The sequence below is a fragment of the Azolla caroliniana genome, unplaced genomic scaffold (assembly GCF_043228905.1).
Source record: "Azolla caroliniana isolate FFs.n. ecotype wild unplaced genomic scaffold, voAzoCaro1.0.p SCAF_17, whole genome shotgun sequence".
Classification (NCBI taxonomy): Eukaryota; Viridiplantae; Streptophyta; class Polypodiopsida; order Salviniales; family Salviniaceae; genus Azolla; species Azolla caroliniana.
In genome coordinates this window covers 2,343,905-2,358,296 of record NW_028230452.1, presented here as the reverse complement: position 1 = coordinate 2,358,296, position 14,392 = coordinate 2,343,905, and the positions used below count along the sequence as shown (strand labels likewise).

At 44.7% G+C, this 14,392-nt stretch overlaps 1 protein-coding gene, 1 long non-coding RNA gene and 1 other non-coding gene across 3 annotated transcripts in view; 1 reads left to right on the top strand and 2 right to left on the bottom strand.

The window, feature by feature from the left end:
- Positions 1 to 14,392, bottom strand: part of LOC147852774 (uncharacterized) — a 142,283-nt gene that overhangs the window by 9,587 nt on the left and 118,304 nt on the right. The gene's annotated exons all lie outside the window — the stretch shown is intronic.
- The window catches only part of LOC147852776 (uncharacterized), an 87,348-nt gene that overhangs the window by 718 nt on the left and 72,238 nt on the right, over positions 1 to 14,392 (top strand). The gene's annotated exons all lie outside the window — the stretch shown is intronic.
- Positions 3,429 to 3,627, bottom strand: LOC147852780 (U2 spliceosomal RNA). The gene has a single exon (XR_015531365.1). It is a non-coding gene; the product is annotated as a U2 spliceosomal RNA (small nuclear RNA).

The window sequence follows — 14,392 nt, the reverse complement described above, 5'->3', positions numbered from 1 at the left end:
AGAGTGAATGGGAGGTTTAGCATCTCCTCAAAGGAATATGAAGGAGGAGTGTTAGATAAGATGGAGGAGGGAGACTGAGTGAAAGAGGTGGAAACCTTGGAGTAGAAGAAACCAACAGCACAAACGGAATGAATATGTTTGAGGATGGGAAAGGGAGTTATAAAGAGCCAATTGTCAATAAATTCACTACAACAAACAACTGACATAGCGACATGCCTTGTTTTACTAAAAAGCATTGGTAAACGACACAAAGAACATGCATCATTTAGTGACACCTGATAAAATTGTTGGAAAGTATAAACTGAGCACAGGTTCTTCAGTGAGCGGTCTGTTTCCCTGATATGTAGGATTTTGGGTTAAACACATAAGTTAATTAAAAGCGCGCACACACACAAAGCATATATATGTACACATATATACATACAATCATACACATATATTATATACAGTAATAGTAGATTGTACAATAGAGACTTTCTTCGCTAGTAAGTGGTACTAGAACCTGTTCATATTTGTTCATAATAGCTTGTAGGCCCCACTCACTTTTTGACTCCTTCTGTTGTGCTTCGTATAGAAACATATCATAGATGGTGTGCAATGAGAGAAACATGATGGGACGTGTGGTGCGGCAAAGGTAAACATGGATGTAACAGGAGTAGATATATGTGATATGAATAACAAACAGATGGGGTAAAGGATTCATGGATATATTAATATACAGAAGAGAGAAGCGATAGGGACATGGAGAAAGAATATATATATGTGTAAATATCTATCTATCTATCTATATAGATATATAGATATATAGATATATAGATATGTACAGACTTATGGATTGTATATGTAGGAGGCATCATGTGGCACATCGATACATAGATCCATGATCACTTCCTCGACATTGTACATGCAGTCAAATTCTTATAAGGAGAAACATGGGTATATATACCCCAACCAAGAGGACATATAAAGAGAATTTTGAGTAGCTAGGCAAACGAGGAGTTATGTAGCAGCCCTACACTACCATCGGTTGTTCAGGTCGTGCATTATTTGCGTTTTCTGGGCACGGCGGCCGCCAGCTATGGCCATAGCTATGGGCCACTAATGCGGACCCACAGAGAAATAGAGAGCGTGTGGCTGTGAAGTTTTCTCCATAAAAATGGGACACCGGATTTTCCATGTGCACGTACATCGTGATTCGTAACCTCTTCCTAGACAAGTTTAATTTGGAATGCATAATTTTTCTTACGGAATGAAGGGTTTTTCAAAGACCGGAGATTCTCATATTTGTCCTTCCACAAGAAAGACTTTTGGCTGATTGATTTCAAAGACTGGATATATATACATATATATCTCTATCTGTACTACAGTGACCTTAAAACCTTTCCCCCTTTTTCATACCAGCAGCGCAACAATAATTATAGTACCATACAACCCAACCTTTCCGCAAGCGTTTGTTTCACTCCAAAGCTCTACGACTTCTGCATATACACATTTTACAAAAAAGAGTATTATAAGGCATGCCTTCCTATTTATTATTTGGAGTTTTCGTTATCCATAGCCTCTACGTTTGCAGAAACAATTATGTTTGTACACCAACCATTACCATAATTGATTTAGGTTTGCGAAACTTTTGATAAAGCATCATGCTCTCTTCTTGTCTAATGTTTAAGTTTGTCTCACAAGGCTAGTCATTCGTTGCATTTTTATTTTTGTTACTTTGAAGTTTTTCCTAACCTCAATGATTTTGTTTGGATTGTTTCTTCATCACAATCAACAATGCCGGACAATTTCTTGTTTGGCGCACATGCACAATCAATTGGCTTTAAACATCAAGTCTAGATTATACTCATTTGGCTTCCATCTTCCAAATTTATTAGATCTGCCTTAGGGTTAATCATAGGAATGGGTCATAAATAATATTTAGCAAATTCGTTAAAAAGTGATAACACTAAACCAAATTGATTTTATTTATTAAGAAGAAGATATCACAATGAATTCAATAGAGTGCACATCGCAATTTTCCCAAATGATGGCGACATACGAGAACTGTTGGCACAAGAACATTATGTCAATCATCAAGCTAACTATCAATGCGAACAACCGAAATGATGGCAATACAACCAAGAAACTACCCCACTTTTATATACTAAGGAGAACCAATCCAAATGGCGCCAAGACTCAAATATCTTAATATTATGTCTCATTGACAAGTCAATGGAATGTGAGCTACACATCTAGACTTCAAAAAGGTTGGAATAGTAATTGTACAATTGAGGTGAAACTAAAGTGATATTTAACGATGGAAAGTGAGATTAATGTTATCAAACGTTAGTGGTTGAAGTGTTGCTTTATAGAGTGGAAGTGTAGGGTGGCATTGTGTCACTTAGTGCATACGATGAAATAGAGTCAATTATCTTACATTCTAAACATTGTTGGGAATATGTGTCTATAATACCATTGATTTGCTCAATGTAGTCAATAAAACACCATTTGGAAACTTTTCAATACAATAAATCTAAACGAGTTGGAAACATAAGTAGCAAGCATTCAAGTTAGTTGATTTGCGGTAGTACATATAGCAATCACATCTCAGATGTATAAAAATAAGGGGGCTGTCTTTAGTAACTTCGCAAAAAACTATCCAAGAAATTTGAGGCAGAACATAATTGAGATGGTTTTACATTTAAGTATATTATCTAGGGACTCAATTTCTAAAGAAGACCTTGAAGCCAACATGTCTCCACGATACAACCTTCAATTTGAGCCTTGTAAGTTGAGACTATTCCATGTGAGCCATGATAAACTACAGAGGAACAAATAGTAGATAATATATGAGCCATGTTCAAAAATATTTTGTAAACTTTTGTCTCAATACTTCTTTCTTCTCTTTACATGCAAACAGGCATTATTCTACATGCAACCCTGAGGACTCCTAACAAGAACGCAAGATTAAACACCTTCAGAGAAGGATTCCGTCCATTAGTAGCCCAACCAAAGAATGCGAGCGTTTGACTGTGAAATCTATACTTCACTTTGCCGTGTGAATCGCAACAGTTGGTCTTAGAACACTGTATGGGCCCTTCCCACCCAAACACAGTATTTTCCATTGTATATATCCCATCCTCCCCTTACCATACGCATAATCTGTTCCTACGACCATCCATCGGATCCCACCCTCAGTAATTTTTACTTTCCCATCCCTAGCTTCCGTTCAATTCGTCCACCATCATCTAATCCCCGGGACCTAATTAGTTACTCGTTTTATATATAGAATGCGCACTCTGCATGCTAGTACACACCCGCATCATATCCCGTGCATGACTGAACTCTAAGCTGACGCTCTTGTATTACACTTTTTTGACTCTACTCGGCAATGATTTCCATAGAATGGAGATTCTACCACATTTTTCTACTGCTGGAAGATTATGGGTGATTGTATAACCTCAGCTTCAGCGCAACGACGAGGCAACGCATGCAGATCCCAGAGACGGCAAGCTGCCTCAAACAGGGGCTGCTCCATGAAACAAATTAGGTTAATATCATGTGGCTTCATAGGCCGCATATCAGATATTAATTTCATAAGAACGTTAACACTCCTGATCTTAGCCAAAAGGCCGAGAAAGGTACAATTAGTATATTGCTTCTACTTCCACATTTATAGGCTTGGCGTAAGTAGGCTCCCGTATGTGGGATAAATAGATATAAATGTCTCTCTCAACTACTTTAAATCTTATAACCTTCCCGTCCTCTCACACACGAAACGTAGAGACTTGATCCTTATGCTAGTACGTAGGATTCAACGTCAATCGCACACATCATTGGTTTGTCTTTCATAACTCCTTATCTTTGTTGATGAATCACCACACATTTAGCAATGAATAATGATAATACCAAGATATAAAGTAGATGCACCATACATTACAAAATCATGGAGATATTTGCTCATGTTTGATCTGCTCGAGGATGTTGAGATGCATGTGTGAAACTTCCTTATTGACTTGTTTCAACCACACTACCATAGCATGTCATGCTTTATTTTCGTAAAAGGCATTATTAAACAATGCAATAAATATGTGTCCCTTACCGAAACCTACTGAAATGTACTAACCCTTCCATGCTACAACACATCATTAAATGACTTGTTGACAACCATCAAGTGTTTCTTGTTTATACCCATTCATTAAATCATACTCAAACTCACTGATACACTTATATGCATTTGTATACTTATACACATTCATAACTTCATACACCCACATTCATTTGATCATACACATGCATACATTCATTCATACAACCACACACATTTGTTCATACACACACAAGCACATACATGCATACACACATACATACATGTAACTATTTATTCATAGACATTCATACAACCTTCAATCATATGCAACATACACACTTATTGACATTTTTAGGTAAACATGGAGCCTTTTGTCTAAGGAGAATAATGGATTAGGAGTTCTTAACCATATCGACCACCTCGAGCAAAGGACAAGAGAAACAAAAAATACCATTAGTGTCCCATATCACTAAATATTACCATGTGTTACACCTTGGTTGTTGAAATAATGGATCCAATGAAGAGAGCTTAACCTCACTGGTAGAATCTCGTTCGTGTCTCCAAATTACATAATGACAGGGTTTGCAAGTCCCGTTTGTAAATGTCAATGTCTAAGGCTTTAAAATGTTTCTAGTAAAACTATGGTTTGTTGGAGCATCCACACCCTTTCTATTATTGTTAGAGTGATGATCTAATGTAAACATATGATAAGGATATAATATATATGAAATAAGAAAGGAGAGAGAGAAAGAAGGGTGTCGATCCACCCGACCACCCCCGAGCAAAGGGATCGAGACGGACCCGAGCCTCGATCGGCGTCCCATACCACCATCGTGGCGTCGAGTCGTACCTGGCGCTGGCACGCTCGCTACAAGAGTTGACCCACCACAACGTCAGAGTCTCGACGTAGTCAAAAGATGATGAAATGAGGGTAGCTAGGCCTCATATTTATAGCCAGACCTAAGGCCCCCAGGCAAGTTCACACTTGGCCTAATGGGTTGTCTCAATCCCGATGATTTAAAGTAATCCTCCCGTTCTTTATACTCTCATTTAACCCGCACACTTTATCCACGTGTATAGAATACTACAGTAAATTCTCACCACGGGATATTATATGGTCATGCCCGTAACAATGATCTCACCCCATCATTGACACTATCACTTGCCTTGTTATGGGTGTTTCTCTAGACAATAAGATATCACACTCCACTTTGCCTTGCATTATGAGGGGTCCTTTCCCTAACATAATGTTTGGCCACAATTCTGTTAGCTCTTTAGATATATTCTATGATGTAAAAAGCACACCATTTTGAGGATCCACACTTTGGATTGACTATGAATATTGTTGCACTTATATGGATGATCTCTTCATTTGAGAAATGGCTCTTCATTTGTAGCCTAGGCAAATAGTCCAACATTAGATGCATCATTTGAGCCATGTGGCATATTACCAATCTCAAATTCCTAGAGAATTAACATCTAACACTAATTTCTTGGTTAGCATGGACTACATGTCCACCATGTACAATAATGGGATATGGTCAATGTGGAACAATAACTTTGTTTCCTAATAAGTGGTACTCGAACTTCCGAATAATTTGTAGAGGATTGGCATCCACCACACTGATTTGTTGATTATCATGGATTACACAACCATTTATAATAATGGGATGTAGTGAAGGTGGAATAGTGACATTATTTCCTAATAAGTGGTACTTGAACGTGTTCACATCGTAGATAATAATGTACGAGCCTCAATCGGTTGTTAATTAATTCCCTTGTGCTTTGGATAGCATCAAGCTAGAATCATATATTAGCAGTACCAAATTGCATTCATAGAGTTGCACAAGGATGATTATGATCCCCACATCAAATGCATCCTCAAAAACATGAAACTCTTTGTTCTACATTGGTTGTTGATCATTTGGTGCTTCTATCAATACAAACATTAGTTCTATATATTATTTTTATCCAACCTCCTTCCATGTGAATGGAGTCGTATGCAACGAAGTGATCGAATGTGCCCTCCAAGCATGATGTGCAAGTGAATTTGTCCAAAGAATCAAAACCATGCTTGGGCATTTGTTTGTGTTGTGATTTCAAGGATACCCTTAACCCTTCCTAGGTGTGTTGCAATATTTACTAAAGATTTGATACATGAGCCATTCAGTTGCAACAATGAAGGCACATTTTTTCGTATTGAAGCAAATTGCGCTTAAGGATATTTTTTTCTAACATTCGACTATGGGTGAAGTTAAAGGGACTCATACCTGCGAAACCACCGACGAAATAAATCATGGTGGCTAGATTTTGTAGAGGAACTGCTGGATGGTGCAATCAGAGAACATGATGCGATGGTTCTTTTCCTTTGGATATCCCAAAGTAGGAGAATGCACATTATAATTTGTGGTAGAGGGGGTTTTCTCTTGTGCCGCCCTTTTGAATACATGAAGATCAATCAATTGAGGTAGTAATTGTGAATCCTCTATTCTGAAACCATTCCTCCTCTCAATAGACAAGGGATCATAGATTATTGAACTTTCCTCAAATTCATTTAGTGAATTATTGAGTATAGAGAAACATAGTTATGGATATGATAGGTATGAGGTATTGGGTTGCACATGTCATATCCGTACACCCATGATCTAATTTGGACATACATGTTGTGTGTGGTGGATACGGGAAATTTCATACCATGAGATATTTTCAGGTGGCTATCCATAACCCCAGGTAGGAAGGAGTCGTTCACTATTGCTACACTACATTGGCCAATGGTTGCTCGAGTAGTGCATTATTAATATATTCTAGGCATAGGTGGCCCAGAAAATAGACATGACTAGAAATTCTTGTTCACTTCGCCCTGGCAACCGCAACCATGACATTCATCATATCTTTGTTCATCCTACATAACATGCTTTTGTCATCCATTCAAATGTCGTTTCTACACAATGTCCACACATTCATCCAATCACCATGATTAGTTGAATTTCAAATGTGGTTTCTACTGGATGATACATAGTGAGAAAGGCCAGAAAGGTAATTCTCACTATTTATCACTAAGTATATAAGATAATAAAATCAGGGTTCTTCGCGTGCCCGCCAAAACATTTTCTTTTGTGTCTTTCTTTGTGCTCTCTTGCTTTCTGTTCCGTTCACCATTTTCTGTGTAGATAAACAGTAGCTCATCCGCTTCTCATTGCTCATCCAACAGTGGTATCAAAACGAAGGGCTTCGTGAGAGACCTCATATGTGGTAGGAATCGTTCAAGTTTTCCTATGTTTGCCCCCTCTCTACTGTTTTTCAAGAACTCATCAAAGAGAGGTAATCTCCAAACTCTCTTGTTGTTGTAAGGTCTTGTTGTTCCACTATTTTTCGAGCCATGTTTGGGGGAAATGTACCTTTGAAAGGTATTTTTTCTTCTCTAAACCTAGAAACAGAGAGGACTCATTTGTTTCTAGTTTACAAAAGAGAGGACTTGCATTTATCAATGCTTGCTCACTTGATGTGAGATTGTGAAATTGGAAGTTGCGTCTTAGTTGCATTCCATTTAGCAATAGTGTCGCCTCTCATTTGAATGATTTTTGATGCACTATAGTCTCAATTACATGCTCAGAAAATGACTAGTGTATTTTTGTTATGCACTTTGCCTATGTCATGGGACACATTTTGCACCATTGTTAGCAATAGTGCACCAAATGGGAAATTACTCTATAATGACATATGTGGAGCACTATTGGGCAAAGAGATTCGTAGGAAATCCATGACTAATTCACCATTTTCTGTGCAGGAAAACAGCAGCTCGTTCGCTTCCCGTTGCTCATCCAACACTGTATTTGGCCATTCATTCATTCATCCAATCCATTGCATACTATAAGTTCAAAACTTGATTCACCCACATCTTGGAAATTGTCTCCATATTGTCAAGAGAAGAGGTCACTAGTATACCATTTCAATATTATTCCACCATTAGAAAGGTTCTCATTAAATATTTTGGATGAAATATTTTTATGATTGGAGGAGGGGGTGTGCCTATCTGATTTAAACGTCAGTGCAAGATCTCATCGTCTATACAATCATTTGATTCATGTGACTAGCTTAATTTTGAATCAGGTTTCTACTCAATTCAACCATGTTGTAGAAAGTGTCTACCTCGCATTTATAGGGAACGACGTGATGCATCTTGTAAAAAGTAGCGTGCGGAAGCAAGTATAAAGACAGAACAGAAGGGAGCACACTCAGGTTTAATGGAGAGCTTGAGCTTACACAGTATACACGAGAGAGACAGAGAGAATGAGAGAGAACTATATTCAACGATAATACTCGATCTGTACATAAGACGTGCTCAGTGAACACTTTTATATAAGTCCTAGAAGACTGACCGAAGTACTGACAGTACTTCAATGCTCATTGAGAGCTCCTACACTAACTCCCAAATATATTCCTCACGGAATATCTTTCCTAACGGCCTCCTGGTTTCCGCACTCGGCCTAACCGATCGGTCCCAACCGATCCGATCCGGCCGATGTTGAGCTTGTCTCTCAACACTCCCCCTCAGGCTCAACTCGAGGCTCTTCGGGATCCTCGGGCTCACAGCTCCGGTTCCTCCTGGCTTCACGCCTCGCTCGCGCTCCTCGACCTGTTCGACTCCGCGCGCTTCGACCCTTCCGGTCGGCTTGTCTGCTCATGTGGCCCTTATCAACTCTTCTGTTGTTGCGGTGTTGACGCTTCTCCTGCTGCCTTTTCTTCTGCTTGGGCCTCGGTTGATTCAGCGTATCTGAATCAAACATCCGAACCGACTCGGCTACCTCCGATCGGTTTTCGCTCTCGTCCGAGTTGGCTCTCTCCAACTCGTCTTCGGTCTTCTCGCCCTCGATGGCGTCATCTTCCCTATGCGTGGTTGGCTTCGGCTCTCTCCTTCGGCTGCTCCCCTTCTGTCCGCTTTCGGACTTTTCCGCGGGTCCGCCCTCGGCTTCTTCAGTCGATCCGAAGTCGAACTCGACAACCGAGTCAACCGACTCGGACTGCCTTGCTTGGTCGTTTGGGACTGTTCTGAGAATTGCCGCAACTTGACCAGACCAAGAGGCTTTGTGAAGATGTCGGCAGTCTGCCGATCCATCGGCACGTACTGAAGTTCGACTTCACCGGAAAGGACACGCTCACGGACGAAGTGGTAGTGCACCTCAATGTGCTTGGTCCGTGCATGGAAAACGGGGTTCTTCGCGAGCCGGATGTTGCTGAGGTTGTCGCAGTAGATCGTCGTTGGATCAGACACCTCCTCTTGCAGGTCCTTAAGTAGCCGCTTCAACCATATGGCTTCGCATGTCATGACAGCCGCTCCTCGGTACTCAGCTTCGGTGCTCGACAATGCAACTGTCGGCTGCTTCTTACTGCTCCACGCGATTGCGGCATCTCCCGAGGGAGAACGCGTATCCGGACGTGGATCGGCGATCGGCGGCGTTGCCAGCCCAATCAGCATCGGTGTAGCCGACTAACTGCGCGGCTGCACCGGTCCGATATAGCAGTCCCCGGTCCTTAGTGTCGTTGACATACCGAAGTATGCGTCGCGCACACTGAAGGTGCTCCTCGGTAGGTCGTGCCATGAACTGACTGATCACTCCGACCGGATAACTAAGGTCGGGTCAGGTGATGGTCAAGTATATGAGGCTTCTGACAATTTGTCCGAACCTCGTCGATTCGCATACCTTTCCCATATCCGGACGAAGCTTGACGGTTCTGTCCAAAGGAGTCGAGGCGGACTTACAGTCGGCCATCCCGAATTTGAAGAGCATACTCAGCACGTAATGACGTTGGCTGATCAATATGCCTTCGGGGGTACGGATCACTTCGATCCCGAGGAAGTAATGAAGGTCCCCCAGATCCTTCATGTCGAACGATGCAGCAAGCTGGAGCTTCACGCGGTCGATTTCAACTAGGTCGGCGCCGGTGATGACCAAGTCATCAACACATAGTAGAATACTAACCGGTCCGAGTCGACCTTTCCGGATGAACAGGGAAGAGTCCGATTTTGACGTGACGAAGCCCATCCGACGCAGTTGTTGCGTGATCTTCGCGTTCCAGGCACGTGGGGCTTGCTTCAGTCCGTAAAGGGACTTCTTCAGTCGGCATACTGCCGAGGAGTTCGTTCCGGAGGGAAATCCGGGGGGTTGTACCATGTACACTTGTTCCTCAAGGTCACCTTGCAGGAATGCATTCTTTACATCCATTTGATGTAGGTGCCACCCCTTGTCCGCAACTACTGCGAGCAAAACACGGACGATCGTCATTTTCGTGACCGACGCAAACGTCTCATCGTAGTCGATGCCGTGTTTCTGCGCGTAGCCCTTTGCCACTAGCTGAGCCTTGTATCGGTTGACCGAGCCATCGGTGTTGTACTTGACCTTGTACACCCACCTACACCCGATCGGTTTCACACCCTTCGGTGCGTCAACCAGGTCCCAAGTCTCGTTCTCTGCCAATGCGTGCATCTCTTCCTCCATCGCGGCACGCCAATTCGCGTCTTTAGCCGCTTCTGCGTAGCTCTCCGGCTCACGCACTTCCGCTACACGGGTCATGTACGCATAATGTGTAAGGAATAGACGCTTATATTCACCTTCACCGCTCGGCCACAACCGAGTAATCGCTGATCAATGAAGCAGAAAATAGGAACCACACGGAGAAAGAAACAAAAACACGAGCACACAGGGATTTAACGTGGAAAACCCTAGATGGGAAAAACCACGGGAGTACAAGACTCCAAACAGCACTATACAAGAGAAGTATACAGTGGCGAGCTCCAAGGCGACGACCTTGAGCTCGCTGTCCTCGCCACAGGTGGCGGAAATACACAGAGGCGTCGTCCTCTTTCTCTCTCGCGCTCTATCTCTCTCTCTCTCTCTCTCTCTCACGGCTGCTCTCTCTCTTCACTCCTCTTGAGTGGAAAAACAGAAAAATGAGAAGCAACATAAAAAACTGTTTGCCCTAAGTCATATTTATACATATATGACTTTAGGGCTATTTACAACTATAGCCTCAGAGGGGCCCTAAGCAGACATATTCACGGATATGTCCCTGCATCCGGATCTCTTCTTCGGGTACATTCGTCATCCGACTCCGAAGTCGGGGTCTTCATCATCCGGTTCCGAAACCGAAACCGGGCTTGTCGACTTTGGTCTCCGACATCCGACCATCCCATCTGAAGGGACCGAAATCCCAACAAACTCCCCCTTCACTTCGGCATGGGATGTCTCTCCAATCCGATCCTCTTCCGGCATGCTTCCAGCTTGTCGGGTGTGAGCACCTTGGTCAGCATATCCGACCCGTTCTCGTCCGTGTGGATCTTCGTCAGCACGAACTCATTGTCTTCTATCCTTTCCCGGATCCAGTGATATCTTCGCTGGATGTGCTTCGTCCGGGAGTGATAGGCCGCGTTCTTCGCAAGGTGGATTGCACTCTGACTGTCGCAGTAGAGTCGGTACTCCTCCTGCCGGATACCGAGCTCTCTAATGAAGTCCTTCATCCATATTACTTCCTTGCCGGCTTCAACAGCTGCCATGTACTCCGCCTCCGTGGTTGACAACGCAACCGTCTTCTGCAGCCTCGACTGCCATGAAACAGCTCCCCCTGCATACGTCATCACATACCCTGATGTGGACCGGCTGGTATCTGCATCAGCCGACATATCCGAATCGGTGAAGCCGTCGAGTTCGGGCTTACCGGAGCCGAATCGGAGGCACACGTTTGCCGTGCCCTTCAGGTATCGGAGTATCCACTTGGCCGCGTTCCAATGCTCTTTGCCGGGATTGCTCATGTACCGGCTCACCACTCCGACTGCATATCCTATGTCCGGTCTCGTACACACCATGGCGTACATCAAGCTCCCGACGGCTGAGGCATACGGCACTTTCATCATATCCTCCTTTCCAGCCTTTGTCTTGGGACTTTGCTTGCTGGACAGCTTGCAGTTTGCCGGGAGGGTCGATCCGACCGGCCTTGCTTCCGACATGTTAAACCGGTGAAGCACCTTCGTCACGTACTTCTCCTGTGACAGCCACAACAGCTTCTTCTTCCGGTCCCGGATGATGTGCATCCCTAGAATTTGTCTCGCCGAACCCAGGTCCTTCATTGAGAAGGTTCGGTGAAGAGCCTTCTTCAGCATCCGTATCTTGACCTGGTCCCGTCCGACGATCAACATGTCGTCCACATACAGGAGGAGTATTAGAAAGTCTCCTCCTTCGAACTTCTTCACAAACACGCAGTGGTCGGACTGCGTTTTGAGGTACCCTTCGTCGGTCATGAAAGAGTCGAACTTTCGGTACCATTGTCGGGGAGCCTGCTTCAGTCCGTAAAGGCTCTTCTTCAACCGACATACCAGGTGCTCCTTCCCTTTCTTCTCGAATCCTTCCGGTTGCTGCATGTAGATCTCTTCTTCGAGGTCACCATGAAGGAATGCCGTCTTCACGTCCATCTGTTCTACCTCGAGGTCCATGCTTGCCGCTATGCTCAGCACCGTCCGGATGGAGGTCATTTTTACTACCGGGGCAAATATTTCGTCGAAGTCGACGCCCTTCTTCTGCTGAAACCCCTTCACCACGATCCTGGCTTTGTATCTCGGGGGGTTTCCGGCATCTCCCGGTTTCAGCTTGAACACCCACTTGTTTCGAAGTGCCCGCTTTCCTTTCGGCAACTTCACTAGTTCATATGTGTGGTTCTCATGCAGGGAATCCATCTCGTCCTGCATGGCACTCAACCACCTGCGGCTTTGGGTGTCGTGCTTTGCTTCTTCAAAGCTCTCCGGCTCCCCCTCGTCGGTTAGCAGCACATGCTCTGGTTCCGGAAATCTCCGGGGGGCCCTTCTCTCTCTTAGAGGATATCTCCGTTCCGGAGCTTCGGTAACCGGTTCTTCCGATTCTTCTTCATCCGAATTCATTTCGGGATCGGGGCCGGTTCCGGTATCATTTTCATCTTCTTCGGCCGGTTCTGTTTCTTCACCGTCTTCGGCCGGATCCTCGAGTGTTAACCGGTCCCTTGCCGGTCGGGACTGCTCCTCGTAGAGTTGATCCTCACTGGTCGACTTGGAGCTCTTCATCTTCTTCTCCGACTCCCAGTCGGCGAGTGTCTTTTCCTCCATGAAGATGATATCTCGACTCCTGAATATCTTCTTGTCGACCGGGTCCCATACTCGGTAGCCGAACTCGTCGTCGCCGTAACCGAGGAATATGCATGGCCGGGTCTTTGGATCTAGCTTTCCTCTCGGTCCTTTGCCACATGCACGTATGCGAGACACCCGAACACCTTCAGATGCCGGTAGGATACTTCCCATACCGGTCCACACTCTCTGCGGCGTGTCTCCGTCCAAAGGTACTGAGGGTGATCTATTTATCACATACGTCGCCGTCGACATTGCCCAGCCCAAAATCCCTTGGGTAGTTTCGCATGCGCCAGCATACTCCGGACCCTCTCCATTACGGTCGGTTCATCCTCTCGGCCAGCCCGTTCAGTTCCGGGCGTCTTCGGCACAGTAAACTCGAGTCGGATTCCCTTCGAGCGACAGTACTCCTGGAACTGGCCCTCGTGTATTCCCCTCCCGTTATCCGCTCGTATCGCTTTCAGCTTCTTGCCGGATTCCCTTTCCAACCTCGCGTGGAGTTCTTTGAAGACGGACAATACTTGGTCCTTTGTCTTCAAGGGTGCCGTCCACAGTCTTCGGCTGTGGTCATCTATGAATGTTACGAAGTACTGGGCTCCGCCATGTGACTTCGTTTCTACCTGACACACGTCGGTGTGCACCAACTCCAATGGTGGCGCTACGTCTCGTCGGTGGCCCTTGAGTGGAAGGAGGTTCGGTTCTGCTTACAGGCCAGGCAATCGGTGCACTTCTCCAGGTGCACAGGCTTCACTGGAATGAGGTTGTCTTCTGCAAGCCTCTTCATCCCTTCTCGCTCATGTGGCACAGTCTCTTGTGCCACAGCTCACCGGCAGTGTCGGCTGCCACATTCAGCTCTTCCGGACATAACCGGGCATTAATCAGGTATAGTGTGTTGACCTCCGGGCCCGAGCCACTATCAGGCTCCCCTTGCTGAACTTCATTACGCCGTTCCGGATGCTACCCGTGTAGCCTTCATCGTCTAGCCTTCCGGCCGAAATCAGGTTCAATCGAACCTCCGGAACGTGTCGGACATCCTTCAGCAGCATTTTGCATCCGGTCGGGGTTGTCAACCACACGTCTCCGATGCCGGCAATCCGGCACGTACCTTCATTCCCCATCCGAACACAGCCATGCTCACCGGCTGTGTAGGATGAGAAGGTATCTTCTAGTACTCT